The sequence below is a fragment of the Ceratotherium simum genome, chromosome 13, assembly GCF_057802395.1.
Source record: "Ceratotherium simum simum isolate JZ-2026a chromosome 13, ASM5780239v1, whole genome shotgun sequence".
Lineage (NCBI taxonomy): Eukaryota > Metazoa > Chordata > Mammalia > Perissodactyla > Rhinocerotidae > Ceratotherium > Ceratotherium simum.
In genome coordinates this window covers 15730404-15749609 of record NC_141912.1, presented here as the reverse complement: position 1 = coordinate 15749609, position 19206 = coordinate 15730404, and the positions used below count along the sequence as shown (strand labels likewise).

The 19206-nt window shown below is 40.8% G+C and overlaps 1 protein-coding gene across 11 annotated transcripts in view; it reads left to right on the top strand.

Annotated features, from left to right (window-relative positions):
* The window catches only part of ATXN1 (ataxin 1), a 390857-nt gene that overhangs the window by 235266 nt on the left and 136385 nt on the right, over positions 1–19206 (top strand). For all 11 annotated transcript variants that reach the window (XM_087438051.1, XM_087438044.1, XM_087438047.1 and 8 more), the window contains one exon: positions 2649–2777. The gene's annotated coding sequence lies outside the window, so the exon portion shown is untranslated. The remainder of the gene's footprint in view (positions 1–2648; positions 2778–19206) is intronic.

Below are 19206 nucleotides of genomic sequence, written 5' to 3'. Positions count from 1 at the left end.
CCAGATCTGGGATGACGGGGAACAAGAAAACACTTGAGATGAACACAATATTTCCATTGCTTTTTATTTCTTTGCATCATGCTGCTCACCTGGGTAAGTAAACAGATAACCAAACAAAGAACCGGGAGAGAAGGCTCGCAGGACACTCTTGAAGGTGGGCAGAAATGCCATTTAAGTCCAAGAGAGAAATAATAAAAATATCCTAATAGTCAAGAGCAAGCCAGCAAATTTGGAACCTTATACAAGGTACTAAGAAGATTTTTTTCTGAAGTTTACATACGATGTGATCTGTTTTTATCCCTTTTGGGGGAGGATTTTTTTTAACTCCAGCTGTGGCATGCAGGTGTTAACAGAGAGCTTCTTTTTATTTCACTGTGATGACGGGGTGACTGGAGATGCATTAGGAAGCCAGAGTCTTCCTTTCCTGTCACATCAAGTGTAATACCTGTGCTGAATGGTGTTCCTCTCGCAGAAATTACTAGTGTTTGTTGCTCTGATGGCCCAGCAGTCAGAAAATAGAATCATCTCTATTTCAAGGTATTATGAACTGTTCTATTGCTCATTTCTTTTTTCTAACTGAGATATAATTGACATATAACATTATATTAGTTTCAGGTATACAACATAATGATTTGATATCTGTATGTATTATGAAATGATCACCACAATAACATAAAGTCTATTGCTCATTTCTTGATCAAGGAGACCCGGCTGCAATGGCCAGGAAAAAGAAGAAATGAAATAACAGAAATTAGTTGTACATCTCTAGATCAGATCACAAAATGCACAGGCTGTTTCCTCTACCTGGAAATTCCATGGCTGGCTAACTTCTGCTCAAATTTACTTCCCTGCTAAAAGGTTACTTTTGTAAGAAAAGCCTTCCTAAGGCCCTCCTTCTAAGGGAGGTACCCCCATTGTGATTGCAAATAATAATGTGTCTTTTTCCTTCATAATGCCTATCCAATTTTCAAATTTTATACGTATACTAAAAGTCATATTCTCCAATTCTTTAATGTCTGTGGCTCTTGAGTCAATGAGATCCTTAAAGGCCTAGTCCTTGTCAGTTTTGTTCACTATTATAAACAGAGAACCTGGTGGATATAGTACGCACCAAGTAAAAATTCTTCGAGTGAATGAATTAATTAATAAGAAAGTACTTTTTGTAACCTGTATTTACTATAAAAGCCACAGTTAATTATATTAGTAGCAGACACTTCCTTTCTCCCTTCTGTCCTAATTTTTTCTCTGCGCTTTTTTAGTTCTTTATTTTGAGGTGTACTTGTCAGTGTTTTACCAATTCCAAATCTGAGATTTGATATTATTAATTCTTGCCTTTTTTGAGATAAAGGACCACTTTTTTCCCTCAAAAATATTATTACACCCACAGTGTGAATACTGTGACTCCACCTTTGTTCACTGAGTGCTTATGACTCGGAAAGGAAAACATGACTGGCCTTGTGGATAATTTACTTGGAAAGCAAACAGGATTCTAGCATAGCACTTAAATTCTGTGTTTCTCATCATCCCCAAAGCCACTCATGTAAGTTCCTGTACCTCAGGCATGCTCCTCAAGAAGACACAAGTTAAAATCACTTGATAATATAGACCCAGGAAAAGCTGTTCCTGGCTCTCTCTTAAAGGAGGGGAAAAAAATCAAGAAATTCAGGTGTGGAAAATATTAACGATCAGGATATGAATAGATCTTTTCTTTAAAAGCAACAGACAAACAAAAATGATCCACTCCTTCTCCAGCAGGGCCTCGGTGTGCCACTTTTGTGTGTGTTAAGTGTTAGCCTTGGTGGGTGGAAATGGCAGACAGCCAAGTGGAAAATTTCACAGCCCCGCAAACATCCAGTGCACTATATACTGCAAACCGGCAATCTGAGGAAGCCATGTGGTGTGGACCAACTAGCGATGTGCTTGCACAGGGCTCTCTCACCCGCCTTTCCCTCCCCCTTTCTCTTTGATTCCTGCTCCAGGTCCTCACTTTCTGTCTCCCTGAGATTCCAGACACCTCCATTTCCGGTTCTCTGCTTCCCGCAACCCCTCGGTGGAAGGGGAGTTTTAGCACAGCGGCCCGTGCAGACATGTGCACGTTTGGGTGCCCCAGGGAGGGTTGATTGTTGGTGCCTAGCCAAAGCTGGCCTTTATATTCTGGCCCAGAGCTCAGTAACAGGCTTATGACCACTAATAATACTTTGCGTTTTACATAGTGTCTTTCTTCTCGGGAACTGTGAGTGCTTTGCAAGAGTGATCTTACTGGTCTTCCCAACAACCCAGTGAGGTATGAAAATGGCAAAAGATGAGAGTCCTAGCTCCCTCCTTTTTGCAGAGAGTAAACTCAAGTGGCTTATTTTGGGGCTGTGTTGCAAATTTGCATCTCAGCTGGGATTGCGTCTCCCAGAACTGGCTTCAACTTGATGGGGTGGAATGGGAGGCAGGGGAAAAGGGTGGCCGTGCCATGCTGTGTCTCCTGGGGCAAGAGCAAAAATGTTGCCTTTTTTTTTTTTTTTGAGAATAGGGTACTGGAAAATGGTTTTTGGTGAATTATCAGTCTAATTGATCGTGAGGCTTCATTTGTTGAGCTAATGAGTGATTTGACGATGCATTTACCTTTTTCTTTTTCTTCTCTTCTCTTCCCATGCTAGGGATTTCTCACCTCTCTGTGAAAGGAAGAAAGAACACGCCTGAGCCCAGGAGCGCTCCAGCTACTTGTGGGAAGTCTCCATGGTGAAGGATAGGCTGGGGCTACCTGTGAACAGTGCACAGTGAATGTTGTAAGTTAACAAGAGCAGCATCTGCAGTGGCTTGCCTTGCAAGGATTTGTGAATCATTGGATGTCACTGAGCCAGGGTGATGAAGGGGTATTAGCATTAGCTCTAGGTGATCATCCAATTAATTTCTTTTTTTAGGGGAGAGATTCTGTTTTTATTTGCCTTGAACTTGCCTTTCTCTCGGCTTCTGTGGGGCACTGCTCATTATCTGCTTCTGGAATAAAAGAGTGGAATACAATGATTCTTTCATTGTGGGAACGCCCTTTCTCCTGGTACAGTCAAATGGTATCAAGTTTATAGCAGCCTCTTTAAACTGGGCTATCGCAGTGGTCGGTGGCTGGGGGTAAAATTGTCCAGGCTGAAGATTAGCATCCAGGATTTCCACCCAGCAATTATTTTTATGTATGTGAAGTTTTTGATTGGAATGAGTTTTTTTTCCGGCTTTCAAAAGTCTGAGGTATGCAAGTACAGTTGTTTTGGGTGCTTCTCCTATTGAAAATTGGCTGATTTACTGGTTTTTTATCAGGTTATGGGGTTGGGATTTTGAGATTAGTAAAGTAGTTCCTGTGTGTGGGCTCCTGGTCGCCTTTCACGAGGAGTTTAGTATCAAGTAATTGAAGAGACAGCACGCTACCGGCTTCCAGGAGCTGATCTGCCGCGAAACTTAGAGGTTTGACCAGCTGTGCTGCTATCTGGAGATTTTACCTCATTACTAGACTGTGTCACAAAAAAAGTTCACAAGAGTTTCGACTAGGAAAGATACAGCTACAGGAAACCCAGGCCTATAAATGCATTATCTTCAAATTTTAGAAAATGAAGAACCAGCTTAGACTAGGTATTTTTTTGTGTGTACATACATGCATACTTAAAATATATATTTGTGTGTGTATATATATTATATATGTTTGTGTGTGTGTATATATATATATATATAAAACAATATATATATTACGTTTTCAGCTTCTTAATAATTTAGTCAGGAAACTTTTCCAGGCATTTATTACCTACTTTTTTCCAGTTGCGTAAAAGATTTTGAAAAAGCAAGATGCAGCTAATATGAGGGCATATATCAGGAAGAGAAAGCATTAACACTGAAAAGAAAAATTCCCCCTGAATTTTATTTCATGTTTTGTAGAAATTTGTATTAAAATATGCATGGTTATTCATATCTCCTCAGGGTTAAATAGTCATATTAAAATAAGCTTATTAAATTCAAAATCTCCCAGTGCCTCCTAGTAAATGGATGATGGGAGACACTGGTATTTTAATGTTTCCCTTTTGTACATGTGATCACATTGGTTCTAGTGGAAAGTACACAACTCCTGGAATCAATCGACCTGAATTCTATTCCTGGTCCTATGGTCAAGGTCAAGTAAATTCACAACCCTGGGCAAGTCACTAACTCTCATGAAGTGTTACTTTCTAAGTCTATATATTGCTCCGTGGCACCTGTTTATTGCTCAGTCAACATCTTGGCTTGGGGTCCTGGTAAGGGGCAGAGCATCATGTAAGGCACTTTACTACTTACTAAAAAGCATCTCATTATAAAAGTTTCTATCACTATTAAGGAACAACTTTAGGCCCTGTTAGATTTGGGTGCTCCAGTGGCAATGTGTTTTACTAGGAATTATTTTCCCAATCAGGTGGCTGTTAGAATGCACTTCTGGTGATCCTAGGGAACAAGTATCTTATGGAAAAATGCTTTAGGTTTCATATTACGTTTAAATGAACGGTGGAGTTACTATAATCTAGATGGCTTTTATTTCAAATCTGGTGGTGTTTTCTTTTAAACCATTGCTTTGAAGTGCTCACAGGATACCCTGCCAAACCTCAAACATTGAGTGAGGTTTTCAAAGAAGTTCTGAAGTGTAAACTTTAAGATGCCACATGGCCAACTTAAAGTAATTTTAAAATCCTCTGTAAATGGAGTGGGTTGAGAGAGAGGAAGAAAATACTAAATTCTAGTGACCTCCTTTAGCGCTAAGGACTTTCTCTTCCAAATTGCATTTGCTTGGGAGGGGAAAGGGGTTTCCAGTTTTCTTAATAAGTTTGAAATTAGTAGTTGGTAACCTTTTATAATCTTGGGGCATTTTTATAGCACTAAGTTCACATTTTCCTCTTACTTTGGTGTCCTGGGTGCCCCCAAGGCCTGTGCCATTATAAAAGGGAAGGCAGGAGATTTTCCAAGAAGGTGTGCTTGCACATAGATGGGGCATGATGGTGGTGTATGAGCATTTGAGTGGTAATCACAGCAACCATTGGAATTAGTGGTTCCCATTCTCAGCGGTCCTCACAGACTGCACCCCAAACTCATTAACTCTGCAGTACTCCCCTTCTTGTCCCCACTAACCTCCTCTCCAATCTGCCACCATCTTTCTAGCAGATGCACTTTGCTCCTGAAAGTGTCTCAAACTGGATCTAAGATGTAGCATCATGTACAAGAAAGGAGTGGCGATGAAAACTGGCCTAAGAGGCAGGAGACCTGCATGATGCTGCAGTGGACTGTATGACCTTGGCCCGCTAAAGCCCTGGGGGCCCGTTTTATGATGACTAACATGAGAAAGTTGAGTTAAATGACCTCTAGTGGCTCTTCTGGCTGTTAAGTGTCCAACATTCCGTAAAGTATCAGCCTTAGATGAGGCAGATTGGACCTTCATTTTACCCTATTTGGCTTCTGAAAGTCAGTGATTTGGCTCAACCTCAATTTACAACTGCTTTTAAAATGTTGAGCACAGTCTTATGGTAAAACAAAAGAATTATTATATCTGTCAACATCATGATACCCTTCCACAGGACCCTTCTGGGCACCGTATGACAATTCAAAGGTGTTCATTTGAGTGCTTTCTAAAAATGTAGTTTTAGTCATTTAAATTTAAGATCCCACACTCATTGGCCCTTTTGAAAATTAAACATGAGTCACTTTTGAAATTAACTTTTTAAAAAATGCCTACCTCCATACTCAAAAATTGCTTAGAATATAAGCAAAGAGGCAATGATCTGTAATTCTTTCCCAAGTTTCTCTGCTTCCTTAAGTAGGACTTCTCAAGTTACCTTTTCAAAGCAGCCTTCCCTGACCTATATAAAATAGCACCCACCCCATCCCTCTCCATCCTCTAGCCTACTTTATTGTTTTTTAGCACCTTACATATAATATATTTATTCGGTAATCATCCATCTCCTCAACTAGACTGTTAGGCCCATGAAAGCAAGGATCATTATTATTATTATTATTATTCCCTAGTGAATCCACAACACCTAAAATGCTGCTTGGCCCATAGTGGGCACTCGGTAAATATTTGTTGAGTGAATGTTTAAGGATAGAGTCGGTGTATGCCAGGGCTTCTCATGTGTGGGCCTAAGCCGTTAGGAAAAGGAACGTAAACAGGGGTATGATGAGAATTGCTTGAATCTGGTAGTAGTTTGATAGGGTAGGGGGTGGCCTGGAGAGACTAGCCTACTTTCTTTTCCTTAGAAGTAGATGCTAAATGTCTGTGATGTGTGTAAGTAAATGTGGGAAAGGAAACAATTTATTAAAAATAAAAGCTTTATAGAACTATCAATAGAGTTTGGGGATTTTCTGATACTTGAAAAAATAAATCTGCACTGTGTATATTTCCTCTCCTTTTCCATTTGAGTGGTTTGCTTTATCGGTTGTTTGTGAGCAGCCTGCCCTGGCATTCTGTGAATGGTGGTGGTTTTGTCTCTTATAATCACATCATTTTATGACCATTTATGTATACATTTATTCCCAAAGTGGGAGCCAGGCTTGAAGTGCTGAATCTACATAGAAACTCCCCCTGTACTGAATAGCGCCATTTTCCTTTTCTGTACTTGTGATGATGCACAATTTGGAATGAAGAAATAATATGCCGGTAGAAGTGAAGTCCATTGAATGTCTCTGTGGGAGAAAGGGGAAGTTCTCAAAAGCTTTCTTAAGGAGGATCATCCTATATTGCTTTTGAGGATAGCAAGAATAAAGATGTCTTGAATTTTGTGTGTTTATGACCCCCTTCTCAGAATAACTGCTCTGAGTGTGCAGGAGTTATATTATTCCTGGGAAGAAATGGAAAGACTAAAATAAACACCTCTGTGCCTATTTAGACAGCATTATGCTGTCTTCCTAAGCTTTGAAAAATGGGAGCTGAATTTCTGGTCTCCAGAGTAAGAGAATTACACAGACACACTCTAATAAGAGCGATTTGGGAATTTCCCTATGTGTCTGTCAATTTGTACCTTTTAGATTTGCCATCTGTGATACCAAATTTTCTAGAACTATCATAAAAAAAAAAAACTGAAGTAGATAAAGGGGTCAGGAAAGGAGCGGAGATTTTACTGTTAGATAAATGAGAGAAATGTCTCATTTTTCAGTCCTTGCTTGTTATGGCACTGTGAATGGGCCTGCATATCGTAACTGCAAAGAGGATCTGAGTGAGCATATTCCATGCCAAGGACTCTGAGCGTTCTTGTGTAGCCTCAAGTTCTCTCGAGTTTTCTGTTTCACCCATTTCTTTCCCTGTCCCAGACTTCCTCCAATAGCTTCTTATTGATAGCCTCCCTAATTCCTGGCCATTACCCCTTCAGCCGGGCCTTTGCACAAGCTGCTACTTCTCAGAGTTGTCAGAGCTACTTCCTGAGTCTGCTGGCCAAGTCTAGCACTTCCCAGGCACACCCTTTCCCCTCGGCGTCACCTTCCCCGGGTGCTCAGCCTCCTCCTCTCAGCATCTCAGCATCTCAGAGAGGAGAAGGGAAATACACAGAACACCCAGAAGCTGTGGAAGGAAAAATGTTCGTGTATCTTCTACAATATTCGTGTTCTCTGGGGAAAAAGAAAGCATCAACAGCCTGGTCGGACTGCTTTCTAACTGAACAGTGCTGAGGTAAAAAGTTTTTGTGTTCTATTGAAGTTAAGAATTCACTAGATAAATAATATTTATTAAAAGGCTGTTGTGTGCCAAGGTGTGCTCAAGTCTGTTAGCGATACAGTGGTGAGTAATCTATATTGACTGCCCTCTGAGACTTTACTCTAACAGAGCACTGTGGGAGGATGTTCTCGGGTGGTGAGTCAGGTGCTCAGAAATCGATGGGTAAGATTCCTTAGAGCTGGGTTTTCACGGAGGGCTTCAAGGACTCCTGAGGGTGAATTAGGCCTTGAACCAGAGGTAGGATTTCAACCCGATACATGTGTGTGCTTTGAGAAGGTAAGGGAGGGAGAGAAGATAAAACTAGTCTTTTATTTAACTGCTTCTGCGTCTGGGCAGATGAGACATAGAGTCAGAAACTTCTTTCCATCAGAAATCATGTGGTATGACCACGGACAAAGACATAGAATGGAGATTTCTAGAACCTGGGAACCATTCTCCTTTAGGGTCATTTTATATATTTATATGCAAAAGCTGAAGCAAGAGCTTGGGCCACGTAAAGAAATGATGCCTCCCAACCCTAGTACAAGTAGTGTTTTCAACTTGAACTTTGGACAGAAACCACACCCAGAACTAAAAATGTATTTCTCAAGTGCTGTTTCTTTGAAGTGCTCACTGTTCAAGAATCAGTATACAGGCAAGAAGGAAGGGCAAGGAAGACTGGGTAGTGGTGCTGCCCCAGGAGGGGAGTATTAAGCCACTGAAAATTCTTCCAGATAGAGATCAAATAATTCCCACCGTTTTGGACACCTCAGAGGTTGATTAGCCCCATCCTCTTTGTTAAAATATTACTGATGTATGTCATTTCTCACAAAGTGTATCATACCGTGGTGTTTGAATTATTTTCGTTATTCCTCTAAAAGATTGTTGTTTCTCTTTTGCTTTCTTACAGAAAAGTGAAGCATAGATAGGAACTAAATGACATTGTTTTGTCATAAAGCCAAAACAAAATTCGTTGGTTCTTACCAGTAAATAAATTGTTCCTTGAAACTAATGTAAAAAGACAAATAAATAATTTCATTCTTTTAATTCCCCAAATTTTTCACTTCTGTAAAACAATCATTTTTTAATACCAGAAAATCATTTAACCAACATATATGCATATTAAATTTCAAGTGGTAGCTATGTAATAAATTATGTTAGATTATGCTTAGATTGAAGGAATTAATCCATCTTCTGTGTGTTCTGAGAATTATGTTAACCTTTTGCAGACACCTAAATAAGTGTGTTCCATGATTCAGAAAAAGTAATTTTCAACAAGTGTAAAATGCTTTTTAGGTGAAATAGAAAAATTAACTGTTTGAAACCTATGTTGGAGAAAGTTAGTTTTTCAGAGTCATTTTTTCCATTTGTGCTTACATTCTGAAACAACTTCCTTACGTAGAAATCCCCAAAAATGGAAATATTAATGGGACATAATCAGCAATCTCCCTCAGCATCTTTTATTTCCACAACTCGGGCAGGTTGTTGTCATCATGCTCTTTGAACTCAGCCATCTTCTTACACCTCCAAATCCCTCTTCTTGCCCAGTCCCTTTATCACACACGTCTTGTGACCATCTCCCTTCCAGCCTCAAGTCTCTGGCACTGGGACAGGAATTGCCCACAGTGCCAGCAGAATTGCTGCTTAGGACACCTGCATGCGTCCCGGGCTGCGTTACCTCTTTCAGTCTGCACAGAAGCCATCTTCCTGGACATCCAGACACCGTACTTGGTGCATCTAGAAATGAAAACACTCTTGCTAAAACAGTTTTCTAAAATTTCTATTAGGTTGCTGTTCATTTCATTTTCCTTTTTTCTTCTCAAGCCTTTGTAGCTTGCATAGAACTGAAAAATTGTAATTTCTCCAAGTGCTAAAATCCAAGACTTTGATAGTCAGTCTTAATGCCTGGGGCTCCTACGAGTTGCTACCCGTTATAAGCGTTGTAAAACTTACCCTGCAGAAGAGAACTGGGCACAAAGATTGTTCCCTTCTTCTACCATGGCAAGCCCTAGTTTTCCGGTCTCCTTTGCCTTTTCTTCTTTGTTCTCCAAGAAAAGGGGGGGATGAGATTAGGATGCTATTGTTCAGAAAGGGGACAGCTACTGCCTGTACAAACAGATATTTTTCCTTCTTTTTGGCAACCTCAGTTGCTCTACCTGTTTCTGGCGCTCCTGCTTCTGCTTATGAGCAGCCTCCCTCCCTCCACTTTCAGGAGACTAATAAATTAAATATACAGATGTCAGTTGGTTACTGCATATCTACCAGCTCACATAATTCAGAATAGTTATTCAGCACCTGTCTTAAGTGAGTTTCTTGCCCCTTCTCTGTCACCACCACATCAAGCACAGTGTAGATTAAAGGCTAGTAGTCAAGGTGAGAGCTGTCCACTGGGTAATGTTAGTCCGTCACTCCCTTTAGCGGAGCAGATTAGCTGCCAATTGGTATCTTGTTGCTGTCATCGGAGTTTACAATCCAGGTTCCCAGCTTTGCTGGAGATCTATTTCTGTGCCCCAGCAATGACGCCAGTTGTCCTAGCAACCTGCTGGCTGGCACTTCCCTAAAGGCAAGCAAGGGAGTGGCAGTGGAAGAGGGTGGCCTCCAGAGGGTCAGAAAGGGAGTTGGCGGTCACCTTGCTCAAAGAGGATTTTCCATTTCCTTCATCTGGGTAGGCCTCCAGGAAGAGGATGTCAGTATCATGGGAGTGTCGCTTACTAAGGATCGTGGACCACATGGTCTTTCTGGTACAGATAGCATCCTGTGGAGAATAACAAGACTGATTAATGGATAGTCCAGGCAGAATGTGTGGACTGCCAGGCCAGGATGTTAGTCGCTCTCAGAACATTAGATGATATCAGTTTTTCTTGTGAATTGGGTTAATGTTGCGGTTTATCAGCACTGGCATTCAGAGCTGGGGACACGGGTAGTTATTTGGGAGGAATCAGAGGTCAAGAGAGGGAAGATGAAGGGAAACACCACTACAGTCTATCTTGGCTCCTTTTCCTGTTGACAGGTCTGACCTGAAAGCAGTTTGGTGTAACTAGAGCTTTCTTACTGGGCTGCAGTAATTTATCCGTGTGCCCAGCATTGAAAAGGAACACTACTCACCTTGTCCTCTTCTTTTTAATTACTCTCCTCCTCCTCCTTTTTTGTCAAATTGAATTGGCACTAAATGATTTTTCCCCCTTTTCTGATTTGGATCCAAAAGAACTTAGAAGTCCTGAGGATTATATCCTAAAGTGCCTAACCTAGTTGGCCTTGCCTATATTAAGTCTAAAATGAGGCAGTCAATTGACATTGGATGTCGTGGAGACTTTATTCTATAGCCACTTCATTGTGGAAGCCTCTAGCCAAGGACTTTGGCTGGCATTTTCTCCTAGGAGTGCTTCTGTCTGTGTTGGCATGGAGATGTCAGGACATTTTTCACAAAGAAAGAACTAATGGTGGGTCTACCTGCAAACCTTGTTGGGAGATGGGAAGCAAGAGAATCTGATAAAAGGGTTGTCTCCAGAACATTTGAAACCCACAAATGACATAAAATATTATTAGTACCTTTCCTTTCATCACTAAAAGAATTTTTATACTCTCAGAGACCTCTTATTATTTGCTCCACTGAAGGACAATACTTAGATGGATAAGTGCCTGTAATTGTGTCTTCATGATGGAGAAGCCAGTTAGAGTGTAACCGAACATTTCTAGCACACTTTGTATACTAGCAAATATTAATTCCCTCTTCCATACTTGGAATAAGGATAGATATTGAAGATCTGGGGCTGGAATTAAGAGAAATGATATTTGGAGAAAAAAGAAACTCCAAGGTAGTTATTTGTAGTTTCAGAGCATCCTATGTTTTCAAGATGTTTCTTAACAACTAAAATAAAATAAATCAGTTTTGTTGGACAAGTTTGTGGTGTGCCCAACAGGTCATTATTTTAAGTTGTTGAAATAGTTTAAATTGTAAAACACAATTGTGTTCCTAGAACAATAATGACTGTTAGGTGCATTTTGATATTGTAGAGAAGTAGAATTTTTTTTTAAGATGATTATGTAACTCTTAATTCAATATTTAATGGTAAATAGTCATTCTTCATGGTGCACAGGCAGTGGTCAGTTCTCTCAGATTGATATGAATAATAAATATAGCGAATGTGAATCACTTTAAAGCTGGAAGATTAAAATCCTTCTCTAGGTTTGAGGATAGCTTTTTTTTTTTTTCTTTTGAGGAAGATCAGCCCTGAGCTAACATCCATGCCAATCCTCCTCTTTTTGCTGAGGAAGACCGGCCCTGTGCTAACATCTATTGCCAATCCTCCTCCTTTTTTTCCCTTTTTCTCCTCAAAGCCCCAGTAGATAGTTGTATGTCATAGTTGCACATCCTTCTAGTTGCTGTATGGGACGCCACCTCAGCATGGCTGGAGAAGCGGTGTGTCGGTGTGCGTCCGTGATCCGAAACCCGGGGGGCCAGTAGCAGAGCGCGCACACTTAACCGCTAAGCCACGGGGCCGGCCCCTGATGATTGTGTTTTTTAAAAAAAAGTTCGTAAAGCGAATGATAGCCCAGTTAGGTCTCGTGAACTTCATGCTTCATACTTTTCTTTTCACGACCTACCTAGATATACGGTAATTGGAAGCACTCCTAGAATAGGAAGAAACTGTTCTTTCTCCCTCTTGAATTTGTTGTTGTCAGTCAAGGAGGTAGGTGTGAATCTAAATATTAACAAGCAGGGAGAAGATGGAGAAGCTTTGGGCTTGTCCAGGAGCAGGAGCATCAGGCGAACAGGTTCTCTTCCCATTCCTGCCCCTCTGAGCCCATGGGCAAGCGACTTTCTTTCTCTGTGCCTCTATTTCCTTGTCTTCAAAAGGAAGATACTTATTGCTTCCTTTTAACAAGATCAGATTTAAAGGTATTATTCCAAATAAGAGGCTTTTGGAATCACGTCTGGGTTCAAATCTCAACCTGCTACTCATTAGCTGTGTGTCCTTGGGGAAACTGCCCAACTTCTCTGAGTCTCCTTGACCTCATCTGTAAAATAAGGCTGATCATACCTACCTTGCAGGATTGTTGAGAGAATTAAATAATTAAGATAATGTGTGTTAAATTTTAGCCCTAGTAATGGTGGCAGCTATAATGCTGTTAGGATGATAAATTTCACAGAACAAAACTTACCGTGATGTACTGCTGAAATGAACAGGTGAACAATTGCAACTTGCTAGTCTCTTTGTTGTAGAGATGTTTTCTCTGTGATATGAATTGTCATTAACTGTCAATGTCATTGCATTGACAGTGAAGTCAGTTATGTATTGTTAAAACCTTCTGCTTCTTTGACATATATAGTAGAGTAATTATGACGGTGACAGTGACAACATTTGTCAGAATTATCCATGTGCGTGTGCTGAGGGCCCTTGGAATTTTAGGTGAATTTTTTAGTGTTAGTCAAATTGAAAGACACCATGAGTTTGGAAGATATGATAGTCTTACCTATAAAAAGAGTAGGGAGATTCCCAAAGGCTATTGATATGAGTGGAACCCTAAAAAAACAAAACATTAAAATATATTTTGATGTAGTTACTACATCTAGGTAGTGATCGGTAAAAATTATCTAGTCTAATTCATTGAGATTAAGGATAGAAAAAGCCGGAAGATAGATATATACATTCCTCTGTTTCTTTCAGCAAATATTTACTGTGTGTGTGCTATAAGTTAAGGCACTGCTGGGGAAAGAGATTAAAAATAGGCGACTCCTTTACGCTGTGGCCAGTGCTCTTTTAGTGGTATGCACAGGATGCCATGAATGTAAACCAGTGTAGCATCTTCTGGGGTCAGGGAAGCCTTCATCCTCAGACCTGAAGGATGAGCAGATGACCTAAAGGATAACCAGGAAACAAAGTGGATGTTTCAGTTGGCATATACTGTGTAACAAGCCATCCCAACATTTAGTGGCTTACAACAACAAACATGTATAATTTCTTCTGATTCTGCAGGTTAGCTGGGCCATTCTCCTCTGGACTGGTTGGTCCAGGATGGCCTCACTCATATGTCTGACTGTTGGAAGGCTAGTTGGGAGGGGCGAGCTTCAGCTTGGACAGCTTGTCTCTGCTCCATGTGGTCTCTCATCCCTAGTAGGCTAGTGTGAGCTTCTTCAGATTGTGATCTCAGGGTTCCCAAGAGCAGCAAGAGAGGACGAACTCCAGAACACAAGTGCTTTTCAACCTCTGCTTGCAAGATCTTTGCTCATTTCCCTTTGGCCAAAGGAAGTCACCTAATAAGTCCAGATTCAAGGGATGGGGGAAACACCAGCTTTAATGGCATGGTGGACAACGTGTGCTAAGCTCGGAGGTAAGGGAGGACATGGCATGTTGGAAAACCACAAGTAGTCCAGAGTGGCTAGAGTAGAGCAAGCCAGGAGTGTCAAGGGAAGAGGCTAGATCACAGTGTTTTTTCGCTAAGCTCTGCTGAGGAGTTTGGAGTTTATCTTGAAGACAGGAGAAGAGTCACTGAAAGATTTTAAGCAGGATGTTGACATGATCAATAAGACATCTGAAAACATGATTAGATGGCAAAAGCGTAAAAGTGTTTGTTAGCCTAAACAGTTCAGGGAAGTTTCCAAAGAGACGTCCCAGAGATAGCGAGAAGACAGAAATACTACAACTGGGAGGTGGTTCCAGGTTGACATGTGCTTTCTAAACAGTGTGACCAGAAGAGGATGGGGGTCCTCCAAGGTATGTCAGAAAATACAGAGGCTCAGGCCATGAGCACTATCTGTATGAAGTCGGCAGGGAGAACCTGGAACATGCTGAGGGAGCTGGAACTTGCCAGCAGTGTTCATCGTATCACTCATTGGTGGGGTCCTACCAGACTCCTGTGTGCTGGGGGTTCCCGATAAATTCCTACTGTTGGACTGATTGAAAGACAGTCTCTGGAAGTGTCTTCTCCTGGTAGGTAACATTACGGTGTCAGCCAGCTGAAAACTCTTTGCTTTCCAACAGATTTCCCTATGACCTCAAAATAGTATGTTCCAAGGGCCCTTGGGCTCTCTAAAATGTCCTTTACCCTCGGATGGGGCCAGCACCCACCCATTAATTTCAAGAACTGACCTTTTAACTGTGCTATTAAGTGCAACTCTTTAAAAATACTAAAATAGAAATGACTGTTTCATTTCACTAAATTCAAGTCACCGAGAGTGAGAACTTGTGGTTTTCACTGGTACGTTTGGGAGCCAGTTTATTGTCACCGAAACTGCACGATATTGGTGGGAGTAGCGGGTACTTTTCAGGCCTCGAGGTTAGAACTCAAGTGTTGAAAGTGCTATCTTTTAGAGATAAAAAATGGGGAAGGGGACACCTAAATGTGCATTAAGCAGGTAATAATTTGCTGTGTTTTCTTTCTAATTTTTCAGTAAAAAAAAATTCAGAACAGTGTAGACAGGGTGGTACAGGCTGTTGAGGATAGCCTCTGATTTCTGCTCTTTGCCTTGAGGGACACCTTCCCGAGCCATATAATTGAGAATAAGTGGAAATTGAGAGGTAGAGGAAGACAAGAAGGAAAACTAAAAACCCAGAACATGATCCTCCAGGGGCAGGCAGGCCACTTTTGTAGCTCAGAGTCTTACCTTTTCCCACTTAAAGAGTTTTAACAGCCTTTTACCCATCAACTTCTTATAAGATGGATACTTGGCCATATTAGCTCTTCATTGTGTGCTCACTGATAGGAGTCTTATGTCAGCATTGAATTCAGTCGGGGCTACCACTCTGCACATGTGGAGCTGGTGGCTTAGCTCCTGTGCCTGCCAGGTGTTAACCACCAGGCACCGCTACCTGAATGGGATGCAATTTGAAAGACAGGAGAAGGTTTGAGAAATCTCAGGGCTGGGTCAGAGGCTAAAGGCATTTGTTTGCTGCTGAGAAACAGCAAGCATTTTAGACATTTTTATCAGAGAGACTTAGTTAAACAATTATGTGGAGGACTGATAAAGAAATGTGCGATAGGGGACCTCATAATTTAAAGTGCCCGAATTTGGCGAGCTTCATAATCATGTGAAATGGAAATGAAAACATGGCATGTTTTGGAATTCCTGATTCTGTTTATTTGCTTTAATAGCAGATCATTGCATAAACACTGACTCATTGCATTCGATACCGAAAGGAAGATATGGTTTGCTGTGCCCAGTCTGGTCTGGCTTCTAGCACAGAGTCTAGAAGAAGTACCAGGTAAAGGAGAGAGCTCACAGGATAGGTGCTTAAGGAATGTCCAACTCCTCTGTTGATTCTGTGCGAATCCATGATGTTACATGAGATTTTGCATGAAATATTAATCAAAATAATATATTTCTCTTTATAAATACGTATTCACTCTGTTCTAGAGTATATAGAGTATAGAAGAGGAAAATAGAATCTTCTTATTTTTGGAAGGCGGATGAAGATGCAGGTGTGTGTATTCTGCCACCTGTGTATTATTTCGCTAGGTTTTGTCAGCTTGTTTTCTTACCCACCTGTGCTTTCTATGGTACCTTAAGTGATGTAACCATGCTAATCTGCAAGGAACACGGGTACAAAGTTAGAGTCAACGCTAGGATCAGAAACACCTCCTGTTACTTACTTTTTTAGAAATTTTAATAATACTGTGAAGTCTGAACGAGTGGAACTTTTTTCAAAGCTACATTTGATTGTCTCCTTGATTAATATACGAGGGCAGTCGTGGTGATCTAAGGTCTGACAGGTGGTGTGGAGATTGACAAAGTAATGCCTGTTAAGTATTCTGAGTGTCTTAAAAGGAAAGAGAGGCTATCCTGATTCAGAATATTGTTGCTCTCCCACCTTGCTTTTTTTTTATTTGTGAGGAAGATCAGCCCTGAGCTAACATACATGCTAATCCTCTTCTTTTTGCTGAGGAAGACGGGCTCTGAGCTAACATCCATTGCCAATCCTCCTCCTTTTTTTTTTTTCCGCCTTTTCCCCCTAAAGCCCCAGTAGATAGTTGTACATCATAGTTGCACATCCTTCTAGTTGCTGTATGTGGGACGCGGCCTCAGCATGGCTGGACAAGGGGTGCGTGGGTGCGTGCCCGGGATCCAAACCCGGGCCGCCAGTAACAGAGCTTGCACTCAACTGCTAAGCCATGGGGCCGGCCCCACCCGCCTTTCTTTTGTGTGAACTTTCCTGACGTTACAGTAGGGTCTGTCTCTCTCTCTCTAACACACACACACACACCCCGGCACGTTCTGCTGAAGGCATCCCAGCTACAGAGGGATGAGATGACTCCAGAGGGCATGGCAGCCTTGCATTCAGCCGGCTTTCTAGTCTCACTCTATGATGTGCACATAAAGTCATAGCTGGGCACTTATCTTGACATTAAAGCCCCTCTGATCCAATCTGTATTATCTGTTACATCATTCACAGATCTAAATACTGATTGCAGCAAACACAGAAATGCAGAGCTCTAAGACATATGTATTTACTGATTCCGTCTCAATCTTAAATTTACTAACCATATTTCAGTTTATGAAACCGAACACTCAAAATTAGTTCCCACAATTAAATAAGTAGCCATGGTTGAAAATGGTTTAGCAGATTCCGTGTTTATCTTCCGATAAAACTCTTTTCAGCTTTTGTGTTGTGACTTGTTTTATTGCTGAGAGTCTTTCAGATAGAAGGGAGAGTGTTGGAATGAGATAGCAGAGCAGAACTTGTATGAAAACCTGAGGCTAAAGGGCCTTGGTGGCATGGGAAAAATTTCCAAGTAGACACAGTTTGATTTCAGCAGTTTCTGCCTGTCCCATCAGTATCTCACCTCCCTCTTCTTCCTTTCGGATCTCATCTTTCCCCTCTCCCAAATGCCTCAAATCAGTTCATGTACCTCGATTGACCTGTGGAAAAACACAGTGTGATAAAGACACATTAAGCTGATAGGGACCTTGGCCAGGATAACTGCATTTTACCAGGGCTCAGGGATCCAAGGATTGAATTTTTTTAATAGTGGAATTTCAGCTGATCCCGAGGGAGATCTTTTTGGTGTCATTTCTTCTAACATATTAGGAAGCAAGCAGCTGCCCACCCAGTCATACATGCTACCCATTCTGACTTCTATCCAATAACTTTCCATGTAAAATAACTAATAACTTAATCTTAATAATCTAATTAACTTTGCCTATAAATTTCAAAGCTGTGGTATGCTTCACCAACTTTCTTTTTTTCCCAATTTTAAAATTGTGATAAAATACACATAACGTAAAATTTACCATCTTAACCATTTTTAAGTGTACAGTTCAGTGGCATTAAGTACATTCACGTTGTTGTGAAGCCTCCAGAATGCTTTTCATCTTGCAAAACTGAAACTCTATGCTTAAACAATAACTCTCCATCCACCCTCCTCCCAGCCCCTGGCAAGCACCATTCTACTTTCTGTCTCTATGAATTTAACTACTCTGGTACCTCACATACGTGGAATCATACAGTGTTTGTCTTTTTATGGCTGACTTATTTCACTTAGCATAATGCCCTCAAGATTTATCCATGTTGTAGCATGTATCAGAATTTTCTTTCTTTTTAAGGCTGAATAATATTCCATCATATGGATATACCACATTTTGTTTATCCATTTATCCATCCACTGATAGATGCTTCTCCTAATAGAATTGAAGGTTCTTAAGGACAGAACTCTTGTATAACTTATGTTGGTTTTTCAGGCCCTAGTAAAATGGTCACACACAGACAGCTCTAATAAACCACTTATTCGTTCATTCATCAGGCATTTATTGAGTGCCCACTCTGTGTCTGCAAGTGAATCTTAAAATTCTGCCTTTCTAGAAGTTTCAAGTGTCCAAAGACCAACTCCTTCCACTCCACAGTTTTAAGAGTTTAGAAACCTTCAAATCTACCTTCATATATTTTAGGTGCAGAGACTTGGTCCAGATGAGTGAATCAATCTCTCAAATAGTTTTCTGTCACAAATCTGTCACCCAGTTTTTTCTGCTTCTGTTTGGAAGAAGCATCAATCTAAGTAAGTGTACGTTTTTATATTCAAATATAAGACAATGAGATGGCCATCTATGTCCCTTCTACCTTCTAGAAGTGACTCTAATGTACTGTTTTTCCCCCTTGCTGCTGAGGAATAATTCAGTGTACATTCTCAAACAGCACTGAGAACTTCTGGTTGCTGTAAATCTCCATGTTTCTAGTATCAGGGATGTACATTTTTATAAATACATGCATTCACTTATCATGTTAACAGCAGTCTCCTCAGAAAGGGGACTGAGATTTGGTTAATGTGTTCTGCATTGATCTGTAACTGTGTACCTCAGTGTATACTAGCAACTCATAGCCCAGGGATAACATACACTGCTTCGTGGTTTCAGTGACTGTTCATTTATCCCACAGCAACTCCCTTGGAAACAGAAGTTACTCTGATAACAGCTTCCTGGTACTCTCCCCTCTATAAGGTAATAGTTATTACCTTATAAACAGATTTGTTAGTCCTAAACTAAATTATTACTTTAGGTTCTAGCCTCAGACTTTATTAGTTCTCGGTAATGTTACTAT